The sequence below is a fragment of the Mus pahari genome, chromosome 4 (assembly GCF_900095145.1).
Source record: "Mus pahari chromosome 4, PAHARI_EIJ_v1.1, whole genome shotgun sequence".
Lineage (NCBI taxonomy): Eukaryota > Metazoa > Chordata > Mammalia > Rodentia > Muridae > Mus > Mus pahari.
Window position 1 is genome coordinate 102,333,979 of NC_034593.1, and position 11,907 is coordinate 102,345,885.

An 11,907-nucleotide genomic window follows, 5' to 3' on the forward strand; every position below is an offset into this window, starting at 1 on the left:
TGAAGGGGTACTGTAAGGGTCAACAACTGGAATGTAAATAAATAAAATAATTAAAAATAAAAATAAACAGAAGGAGGAAAGAACTCATAAGAGCAGAAGCATGGAAGATCCTAAATGCAAATGCTATGGAAATTTTTGGTTAGGAGGTGGCCAGATTAGTTTAGGGGATTAAGAAGCATCAATTGATGGCCCAGATATTGAGGCTTAAAAATAAATATTGGTCTCTCTGTGCCATTATTGGGTAACTAGCTAGGGTGAAAAGATACAGCCACTGTATTTAATTTACATCTTACATTTATATTAAAAATAACATTAACTGAGGCTTAACAAAAATAAATATGTTTGAAAAGCTGTATAAAAATTCACTACTTTGTTAGCTATTAAATTTTTTAAAAATACAATACAATGAATAAACAGAGTTTGAAGGGAACTGTACAGCTTAATTGGATAACAGCCACAAAAAAGCATCATAATATTAAAAAACCCTGAGTTCCAGATATGACATAATCCAATTATCCCTAGGTGACTCAGATCCCAAAGAATCCCCAAAACAGTTCAACTGGCCTTGTTTATCGACAAGAGTTAGCTATCAAAATGTTGCTGAAGATAGCATGGTTTAGATACACTACAGAAAGCTGAATTGGAAGCATATGAGTTGCTGTCTAGCATCCATATTGCTGGGCTGTGCTTTGGGGACTGAGGGTGGGAGAGATCAAAGTCACCAAGCATCTTAACATGCTTTGCATACTGTGAGCTGCAGCACTACAGTGTAAGGAGAGATGTGCACAGTACAAAACAGCTCTCTAATTGCATTTAACTGTTGCTCAAGGAGGAAAATCATACCTGGTACAGGTATTCAACCTAACGATGCAAGTGTCATGGGGTCACATATCATACTATGATCAGTTTATTAAACTAACAAAATTTCTGACTGCATTCTAAATATTTATACTTATTTCCCATAGATAAATAAAACTTTTTCCTTTCATCAAATAAATGTCCCCTTTGGACAAAGAGAAAATTCCTGAAAAGTGTACTTGTCAAAAAACATAGCATATGTGATTCTGTGGTGCCCAGCTGCAATTGATATATCTACAACACAATACCATCATTTGCTGCATACAGCATTACTGAAGAGGGAGCAGAATGGCTGTTGGACAGAGACTTAGAAGTTTGCCTTGATGGTGTTTCCTAGAAAGGTGAGGAAAGCTGAAACTATGGTAGATTAACAAAAGATCTGCCTAAACAAGACTTAAACATGTAGAATACTAAGAGACTTGTCAACATGGATAGGAAGGGGGATCCACCCTTAAACAATAACCATGGGAAACTGAAAATTTTTGAGAGCCTGTGAAATAACCTTTCCCATGGGTCAGCTCTCTATGTGGTGATTTAAAAACAAAAACAAATCGTTATCTATGAAGTCATAAATGTACAAGTACTCTTATATAAATAGCTGCTTTATTTATGAATTCATATGCTCACACATAATATATGGGGTGGGAGTAAGGGAGTGATTTTTAACCATATGAATATATGTGTGTGTTTGTGTCATTGAGGTTGTTTAATCATATATATATAGAAGAAAAAGAGTTAAGAAAGACATTTAAAACAGGTGGAGTAACTGTGGGAACAAGCATGGCAAATGCTCAAAAGCTAAAAATATGTCCACTCTATGCTACTATATGCTCAGGTATAGACATTATGTGTTTTATTTCTATTGAACAGTAATAAGATCAGCCATGGCATAACCTCACTATAGTGCAAAGGATTCTGTAAATCAAAAGTGCTCAAATACATAAAGAGGCAATAGGAAAATGTGAGAAATCTTTACCTATTATATATCTGACAGGAGATTGAAATCCAAAGTATTTATGATACATATCAAAATACACTACTTATTTACTTTATTGAGTTCTTGAGGCAAGGTCTTACTGGGTGTCCATGGATAGCTTGGAATTTTGAATGTATAATAGGCTGTATATACTCATAGAGATATATCTGCTTCCCAAATAATGGAAATTTGGTTTGTATGTATATGATATCTGGTCTGACCTCTTGGTATTAGATGAGCAAAAAGGGATTAATCCAGAGAAAATTTGTTCTCTTCCTCAGCAGTTAATAGTTTCCTTCTACTATGTAGCAGAAGGGTAGGATCCTGTGATATTAGCTCCTTCAACCTTAGCATGTCTACTTATACTTTTCTGCTCATTCAGAAAAGTATAAAACTGTTATGTACTTCAATTTCTTTTGTTGTTCCCAATAAAACATGATTTAGATAAAAAAAAATGTTTACAACAAGAAAGAAAGCTGATTTAGAATTGAAACAATCCACTGTCTCCCAGTCTCTGAGATAGAATGCTTTTTTTGATTTGTTTTGTTTGTGAGATGGGGACTCTCTAGCCAACCAGCCATGGCTGTACTGGAATTACTCTGCAGGTCAAGGTGGGTTCAAAATTCACAGCAATAGGGCTGTTTCTTCCCTTACAGTAACAAGCAACACTATTGGTATCAGATCTTGAGTGCTACAGATGAGGACGTCATAAAAGAAGACTCAGAAGTATTACCAGTTAAAGAACAAGAATGACGGTTATAAAGCCTGAGTAAACAACCACTTGAAGAAACTCATATACCAAATTCAAGTACTCAAATGCTTTTAAAATATGTAAAACATGCAGGTAGATAATTGAAGACCCTATATAAGTATAATGGATTAATGTATAAGCTATAATCCAAGGTAATGGGAAAAGCACGCCAGTACATTTTTAATGATGTTAAGATATATATTTACTATTTATATACTTTGTAAAATGTGTGAAACAGGCTTGTAAGTATGAATATATGCTACTGTCATTGAACATTGTGGTTAAAGATCAGGTCTTGTTGGGTGGGGTGTGGGGGATGGGGACATCCTCATGGAGATAGGGGGTGGGAGGAGGTATGGGATGTGGAGCAGTTGGAGGGTGGGCAGGGGAGGGGAATAAAATCTGGAGTGTAAATAAATAAGTAAATAAAAGATTAAATGAAAATCGAAATTGTATTAACACAAAGGAAAATAAGAAACCAAATACCATTTTTCTTATGAATATTAATATTTACTTAAATTCATTGTAAATTCATTGTCCAAAAAATTATCACATATGAAAAATATAAATAAACAGGGAAAGAAAAGAAGCATCTTAGAGTGTAATATTATACAACCATTCCCTAATCACTCTCCACTTACCAGTCATCATTGTTAAAGACAATGAATCCTCTGTTTTCTCTGCCAAAGGCTACTTGGTTGCTGCCATTATCCCACCAGTTTGCAAAAGGCTGGCCATTGACGACATTCCTGAAGGCAACCATGTTCCTAAAAAAACACAATATCGCATAAAATGCTGGTACCGTATAATTCAACAGTTTAAAATAAGAGGTTAAACAACTTCATTATTAGACGAGATCTGAAAGGGACATTCCCACCTTATTTGACGCCATCTATGTTCACAGACCCAGTCATTGCCACAAGTGGTGTCTGCATTAATGGTCACTTCTTTTGTTGCTCCATTGTTATTAGGTGGTCCTATCCAGTCATTCTGATCCTTAATAATTGAAAGAATCAAGTCATTTGAATGCCTGTAGCTCCCTGACTCTTGCTACTGCAGAAAACCAAAACCATGCCTGCCTTGCTAATTCTGTCTTCACACTGTCTAATTTTTGTCTAAGTCCTTCAGTGTTTTCACAGGCTCTCACTGAAATCCCAACTGCTGTTCAAACTCAGGTTTTCTAAAAACATATTACCAACATCAGAAAAATTTGAAACATCCTATTTTCTGCTCAGTATCTTTTAGTGTGACTGAAACATGAAAATTAGAGTCAGGAAAACTAGAGATAAAGAACAGACGTCAATTACTACCTGAGAAATCTATGTCAGTATGCATTGCATATGTATGCCTTAATTTATGCATAAAGGAGATAGGTAGTTCTATATAATTAAAGAACACATATAAAAAGGTTTTCATGTAACACTTTCTAAGATAATAATAGTTGATTTATTACTAACCTGTTTGTTAAATGTGCTAAGAAAATATTCTGTCTTTATTAACTTACCCAAGTATAAATGAGCATCTTATAATGGCAAAATATTTATTTTTCTGAGAAAAAAATTTCATTCTAATCATGAAAACTCTTCAATAAAAGAATAAATTTCAATACAGAACATGGGGACTCTCATCTTGAAAGGAAATGAGAAATATTTGTCAGATTTTATAGAGAAGTGATATTTGCAATTTGTATTTGATATATGCTATAAGGCTACTATCTTCCACTGACATAGGAAATTTCACATAGCCTTTCAGATATCTGATTGTCTAATAGTTTAGTTCAATTTTGTAATTGTTTAAACTTGTGCACATAACAAAGACATAATGCATGTACTTCAACTCATTCATAGATTTATTAAGCAAATCACTATTCTGTGATTCTCATATGCTCGCATCTATTATAATTTCCTTGATTACCATTAAACAAGCTTCATTCTCATTCCACAGGGGGAAAAAAGTATTTTCATATGATAACATTGATCATACCAAGGGCAGAAACAATTTGAAATTCCCTTTAGTATTAACAGTGATAATTCAATGTCAACTCTTAAGAGTCAGGCATAACTGTTTCTGCATTTTCTCATCACTTCAGCTATGTTTTTCATTACCAGGTGCTTCTTCAATGTCCTTTAGAAAACTGTAGTGAAAAAGCACTTATTAATGAGTATTATATGCTTCAATGTCACATAAAACTGAAACATAACTACTTTTTTTTTCTGTGTTAAGATATGCTTTGAACAACTCCAAGACTTACTTCTCCATTCTGGAAATTTCTGTTTCAACAGTAACTCGACATTATTCTTGTGAATCCATAGGATGAGCCAACATAAATCCAACAGCAATTTTATACATTCTGAAAAGGTCAAAACAGTGTTAAAGCAGAAGTATATAATACTTTACTGTCATTAAATGCACACCCAACAGCAGCAAAGAATGTTGTCCTACCTAGCATCCCAGAATGTCAGGATGGATGCCCCTCCAGCACCATGTCCTCGCTGATTGTCATGGTTGTCTACAAACACAAGGGCTCTGTCAGAAGGCACCAAACCCCAACCTTCTCCCCAGTTCCTGCATTTGATAAAATTCCCATGTATTGTATATATAATACATCGGAATATTATCCAGACTTAGGTTTTACTATATAATCTTTTGTTTTGATTTTATTTTAGATTTTTTAAATTGTATTATAACATTATAGACTTGAGAATTAAGACATCCATGTTATATAATACAGAATGGAAATGAATTTATAACTATGTTTTTACATTCACTTTAAAATTTTCAATTAATTCTCTAATGTAGCATAAAGAAATTCCCTAGTGTGGTCACATTATAGGGATCATTTCTTAGTGTAACTATTCTTTGTATACTAACGCTTTTTTTGTAGGCCATCAACAAACATTCTTAAAATCTAATGGACTTATCACAACCCAAAAATCTCACTAAGTGATACTTTGTATTTCAGCTGTTATCAGGTGATTGATATACCAAGTGAAAAACATAATTATTTAAGGAAAAATAAACAATAAGCCTAACTAATAATCAACAATTTAAGTTAGGGTATTTAAGATATATCTTACTGATGCCAAATGACAACACATGTATGATAGAACAGATGACAAAATGGTATATATTTACTTTAAATAGGACATCTTCTCGCCATTCCACTTGCGGATAACTGTGCCAAGTTTTTCACCAAACTTGAATTCTGTCACACGGCCATTTCCAAAATACTCACTACCTTTAATCGCCTCACCACCCAGATCAATGACCTAGGAGACACATTGGGGCAAGTGTCATTTTAAGTGTATTTTTAAATCATATTATTGAAAGATAATATTATTTAGAATTATTTAAAATATTTCTGTTATTCGAATGTTACTAGTGTCTTTCTGTTTACTGACATACTGATTTTATTCATAAACCGTATGTTGCAATATTGAAAGAAACCAAATTACAATGCAAATTACAGAAGAGTCATTTTTATCCTCTAGGATGACTGCCAGAAGGAAAAATTCACTAGTTCACAATAAGGTAATACTTGTTGTCTCATCGTCATTAGAAGTGCTTATAAACTCATTAACTTTTTCAGTATATTAGAGATACAAAGGCGTCATCCTCAGTGCACTTCAAATGAAATTATTCCTAAAAAAGGCTTCATCTGTTTGTCTTAAACACCTACAACTCTGAGAGTATGAGAAAAACTCAAAATCAGAAGATTGGCTGGAGACAATAAGAATTATGAATTCTGTGTCTTGTAAAATAATATCTTTGAATATTGAAGATAGATAAATGAAATTAGCTCTGCCTTGAAACATGTTGTGATAAAGAATTAAGTGTGCACATTCTGATTAACACCACTTGTATATTTTTATTAGATATTTTCTTTATTTACATTTCAAATGCTATCCCGAAAGTTCCCTATACCCTCCCTCCACCCCTGCTCCCCTACCCACCCACTCCCACTTCTTGGTGACTGAGTTATTAACCTACATTGAGAATTATATGCTTAGAGAAATCTGCTATCAGTTATCTGGTTTACAAACTGATGACATTTAAAGAAAATCCCATGACAGTTTATACCCTTTGAAAAGAACAATAGAAAACTGAGGAAACCTGGGTACTGGGAGTCTTTCAAAGGGGAAAGCACAACAATTGGTTGTCCAGTACCAAGTCAGCCTTGACACTGTACATATAGAGAGCAATAGCAGAACTGAATCACTTACATATGAAGCACTATGAACTATATCAGTTATATTTAGGAAACATATATATTTGTGTTATGTGTCTGAGTAGATATATACACACATATACACATATACACACAATAACACACATTTATCAATAGCAAATTTTATTTGGGTTTTGATTGGAACATGGAATGCACTGATTTTCTAATGTGGACACAGACTCTAAAATTTCTTGTAACTATAGAGAGTATCTGAGATTAAAATAGGTGAGCATTTTAGTTGGTTCATTCTCATTTTTGGTCTCTCTCTCTCTCTCTCTCTCTCTCTCTCTCTCTCTCTCTCTCTCTCTCTCTCCCTCCCTCTCTCTCTCTCCCTCCATGTCTCTTTCTCCATTTCTTTTTTTATCCCCTCTTTTATCTTTATTTTACAGATGTCAAAACATTGAAATAAAGAAGTTGCTTATATTAAGTACACTGCTACAAAATTGAGACTGTAAGTCAGTATTTGTAGATTGTTTCTATATATGATCTGTATTTCTAATATTTTCAATTTATCATAATTGATAATATATTTTTATCATATAATTGATAAAAATAAGGTTTTATTTTTTTCAGACAAATGTTCTCAAGAGCACTCCTGCCTTTATTATTGAGTTTGATATATCCTTACAAAACATTGCAACAAAAATACAGGATATTTTTTCTTTCTCTTTTTTTATTTCTGCATTCTTTCTTAGAAATGTTTCCCCCGACACAACCCCATGAAATCTAAATGATATGTCCAATGGCTTTTTTCATAAATTTCTGTGCATATATAGATATATATATACTGTTCTTTATTTCCATCTCTGTTTCTCTCATTACCTGATAAGCATCATTGTAGTTATTAATTTCTCTATTACATTTATTATCATTAAAATCCAAACCAGAGTATGGAACAGCTGGGAATTCCCTGTTATTAGCATTGTAGTAACTTCCACAGGTACTGCTTGTTCCTGCACTACCGCCAGAGCCACACATGTGATTAATGACAGCATCCACATAAATACGGACCTAACAAAGAAAAGTGCATATTTCAGTTGGACTCAAAAGTCTATAGTTTCACAGCAAAGATCCAAAACATTTCATGTGCTGAAAGTGAATCTACAAACAGAGGGATGGATACAGAAAATGTGGTACATTTACACAATGGAGTACTACGCAGCTATTAAAAATGAAATTCTTAGACAAATGGATGGATTTGGAGGATATTATTCTGAGTGAGATAACCCAGTCACAAAAGAACACACATGATATACACTCACTGATAAATGGATATTAGCCCAGAAGCTCAGAATGCCCAAGATGCAATTCAAAAAACACATGAAATTCAAGAGGAAGGAAGACCAAAGTGTAGATACTTCGTTCCTTCTTAGAAAGGGGAGCAAAATACCCAACCCATGGAAATAGTTACAGAGACAAAGTGTGGAGCAGAGACTCAAGGAATGACCATGGGGAGACTGCCCCACCTAGGGATTCATCCCGTAAACAACTACCACCAGGAACTATTGTGGATGCCAACAAGAGCTTGCTTGCAGGTACCTGATTACAACTATCTCCTGAGAGGCTCTGCCAGTGCCTGACAAATACAGAAGTGAATGCTCACAGTCATCCATTGGACAGAGCACAGGGTCCCTAATGAAGGAACTAGAGAAAGTATCCAAGGAGCTGAAGAGGTTTGCAGCCCCATAGGTGGAACAACAATATGAACTAACCAGTATCTCCAGAGCTCCCTGGGACTAAAACACCAACCAAAGAAAACACGTGGTGGGACTCATGACTCTAGTTGCATATGTAGCAGAGGATGGCTTAGTTGGTCATCAATGGGAGGAGATGCCCTTGGTTCTGTGAAGGTTTTATGCCCCAGTGTAGGGGACTGCCAGGGCCAGGAAACAGGAGTGGGTGGGTTGGTGGGCAGGGGAGGGGGAAGGGATAGGAGGTTTTCTGAGGGGAAACTAGGAAAGGGGATAACATTTAAAATGTAAATTAAAATCTAATAAAGTTAAAATAAAATAAAGATAAGTGAGTCAAGATAGAAAGGAAACAACTGTAAAATAAGATCAACTATAGTCATACTATGTGAAAAAGAATATAGAGCTCTAATACAAAGAGAAACAAATACTTCCAGAACAATAAACAAAAGTTCTGTTTTTGAAGATAAAGGATATGGTATAAATTCGAGAGACTGTGAAGTTTGACATTTTATAGGGTTACAAGGAGAAAAAAAAATTGCTTAATCTACATAGTACTTGGCTAAAGACCAGAGGGAAGGTACATGTTCCTTAATTATAGAACAAAGTAGATAATTACCACCTAAAATAACGACAGGGAAGAAAACTGATGAATCGTGGTTAGAAAGAGAAATCCCATAAACATGACTTAATCCCCTTGTATGAATCAATGCCCATGGAAATACTGTAGGAGGTTTTAATAGTTATCAATTTTAAAAGGCAACATTTTGAATTATGAGTACTATTCTTTCATATAGTCAAATGTATGTATTCAAGAATTTCAAAAATTGACATTAAGATAGAACTATATTTTCAATAACTCATAAAATATAAAGTAAAATTTAAAATTTAAAATCTGCTTAAACTAAAGAACTAGACACAAAAGAGAAATATTTTCATATACAATAATTTTAAAGAAAATGTTTCTTCACTTACACCAACATTGTTGTACCTTGTCACCATGTCTCTGAACTCATCTTTATTTCCAGATCTTGTACAAATTTTGTAGCTGATTGATTGGTATCTTTCCCACCAAGGCCTTGATGGATTATGAACTACAACGTTTTCATTGGGTGGAGAGACCTACAAATAAAACACTTATAATTAGTACCAGATTATGGCTTATATTACATACCTAAATCTTGTAGAAAGCTATCAATAATCTGACATTATTTATCAACCTTTAAACATTCCTTCTGTTGATTAACAATCACCAGAAATTATGGAAAAAACTTCAGGGATACTCCTGATATTCTACAATAATATAAAGGTGCCACAACTGCCAATCTTTTTTCTTTCTCAGCAAAGTTATGTGTGAAATGAGGTTGTGCTCTCAAGTGACTACTTTTGATTAGAATTTTGTGTTAGCACAGTAAATTCTGCACTTGTTTGTGAAGTAATCTTACCTGCACCCGTCCAAATCCCTTAGGAGCTAAGTATCGCTCACATTCCTTGGCAATATCAACCCAGAACCACTCAAACAGGTAGACAATGGCAGTCCTCCCATCCGTAGTATGTGGGTCATATTGAGCCCAGCAGAACCCAATGACAGAGAGCAGCAGAATGAACTTCACTTTGCTTTGAAGTTGTCAGTGTTTTCTGTAGCACCCATTTATATCCTGACAAAGGTACAGTTTATCAAGTCATTATTTATGAAAAATATTTAGAGAATAAACTCTTCATAATCTAAAAGATTTGCTGTGAGGATGTGAACAGGTGATGGACTTTTAGAAACTCTCACGTAAAATAAACTGAAAGCTCTTTGAGGCTATGTATTGTTTGACTACTATAGATCTTACTTCTGAGACCATCCTGCAATACAAGAAAATTAATATTGGAGGTAAATATAGCTAGGGTTATATTGGTAGAAATTTGTATATTTAAGTTCTAAATAGAAAAAAAGAGCATAATCTATTGAGTTCATTTTGTTTTTCCTACCCAAATTTCAATTATTTAATTACTATTTGATGAGAAGATTTTCTTTTCTGTTCCCATTTATTTGGTGTTCTATAGGCTTCTTGTACCTTTATAGCCATCCCTTTCTTTAAGGTTGGGAGAGTTTCTATGATTTAAAAAAAAAAACAAAACAAAACATTTTTAGGTCCTTTGAGCTGAGAATCTTCATTCTCCTCTATCCTGATTATTCTTAGATGTGGTTTATTCATTGTGTCCTGAATTTCCTGGTTGTTTTGCATTAGGAGTTTTTCACACTGTGAATTTTCTATGTCTCTTCTATGGTATCTTCTACACCTGAGATTCTCTCTTCTGTCTCTTGTATTCTGTGTGTGATACTTACATCTGCAATTCCTGACATCTTTCCTAGGTTTTCCATTTCCATGTTTGCCTTCATTTGTGTTTTCTTTGTTGTTTCTACTTTCACTTTTAGGTCTTGGCTTGCTTTATTCAATTTCTTCACCTGTTTACCTTTGTTTTCTTGTATTTCTTTTAGTGAGTTACTGATACCCTCCTGAAATGACTCAATTATTTTCATGAGATAGGATTTTAGGACAGTTCCCTGATTTTCAGGTGTGTTGGTATATTTAGGGCTTGCTGTGGTGGGAGAACTGGGTTCTGATGATACCACACATATTGGCTTCTGTTGCTTGTGGTCTTGCACTTGCCTCTCACCAGATTAAAAAATTAATTTAATTAATTATTTTTTTAAAAAAGACAAATGAGAGTACCAATGGGGGAAAAGTTTCATGTCCTTTAGCAAGTGCTAAGTAAGTTTCCTCATTTTATCAAGCAAATAGTACCTTAAATTATAATGAAGAACATTGCTGGACATCCAAAATCCTTGCAGGGAAAGTGAAAATGCAAGTAACTATGGTTATAATAATTTTGTAAGTAATTTCAGATGAACAGCGCTAGTAGTAAAAGTGTGAAAGAATTATAATAGAGAATGAGTTCAATATTGGGATTTTTCAGACTAGATATTCAGAGAATGTTTCACTAAAAATATGACTGAGGCTCTGAATTGAAAGAGGAAAATCAGAAATGGTTTGACTGGAGAAAACACTATCAGAGCAGATTAAGGGTCTCAGAATAAACGAACTTAGAATACTGGAGAAATGTTAGTAACATCAACACAAATGTGAACAGATTGAAATCAGGTATCAGAACGGGGAAGGTGTAATCAGATTGCAGAGAGCCAGGATCCTAGGATTTTAAAAGGGTACAAAGAGTCTAAATGGAGATGGAACTGAGGTTACTTAAGGTGTATTCTACCTAAGAATCTAAATGTATTTCCATGAGAACTTGATAGATGCTAATTTTAAAGATGTAAAGTTAATGTTTATGCCTGAGGAAATTTCCATGCAGTGTAGAATTCAGACTCTGAAATGACTTTTTTTAACCTTTCCTATCC

At 34.1% G+C, this 11,907-nt stretch overlaps 1 pseudogene; it reads right to left on the reverse strand.

Moving 5' to 3' along the window:
* Positions 1–3,222: 3,222 nt before the first annotated feature.
* LOC110320866 lies at positions 3,223–10,878 on the reverse strand (annotated as a pseudogene).
* Positions 10,879–11,907: the final 1,029 nt, after the last annotated feature.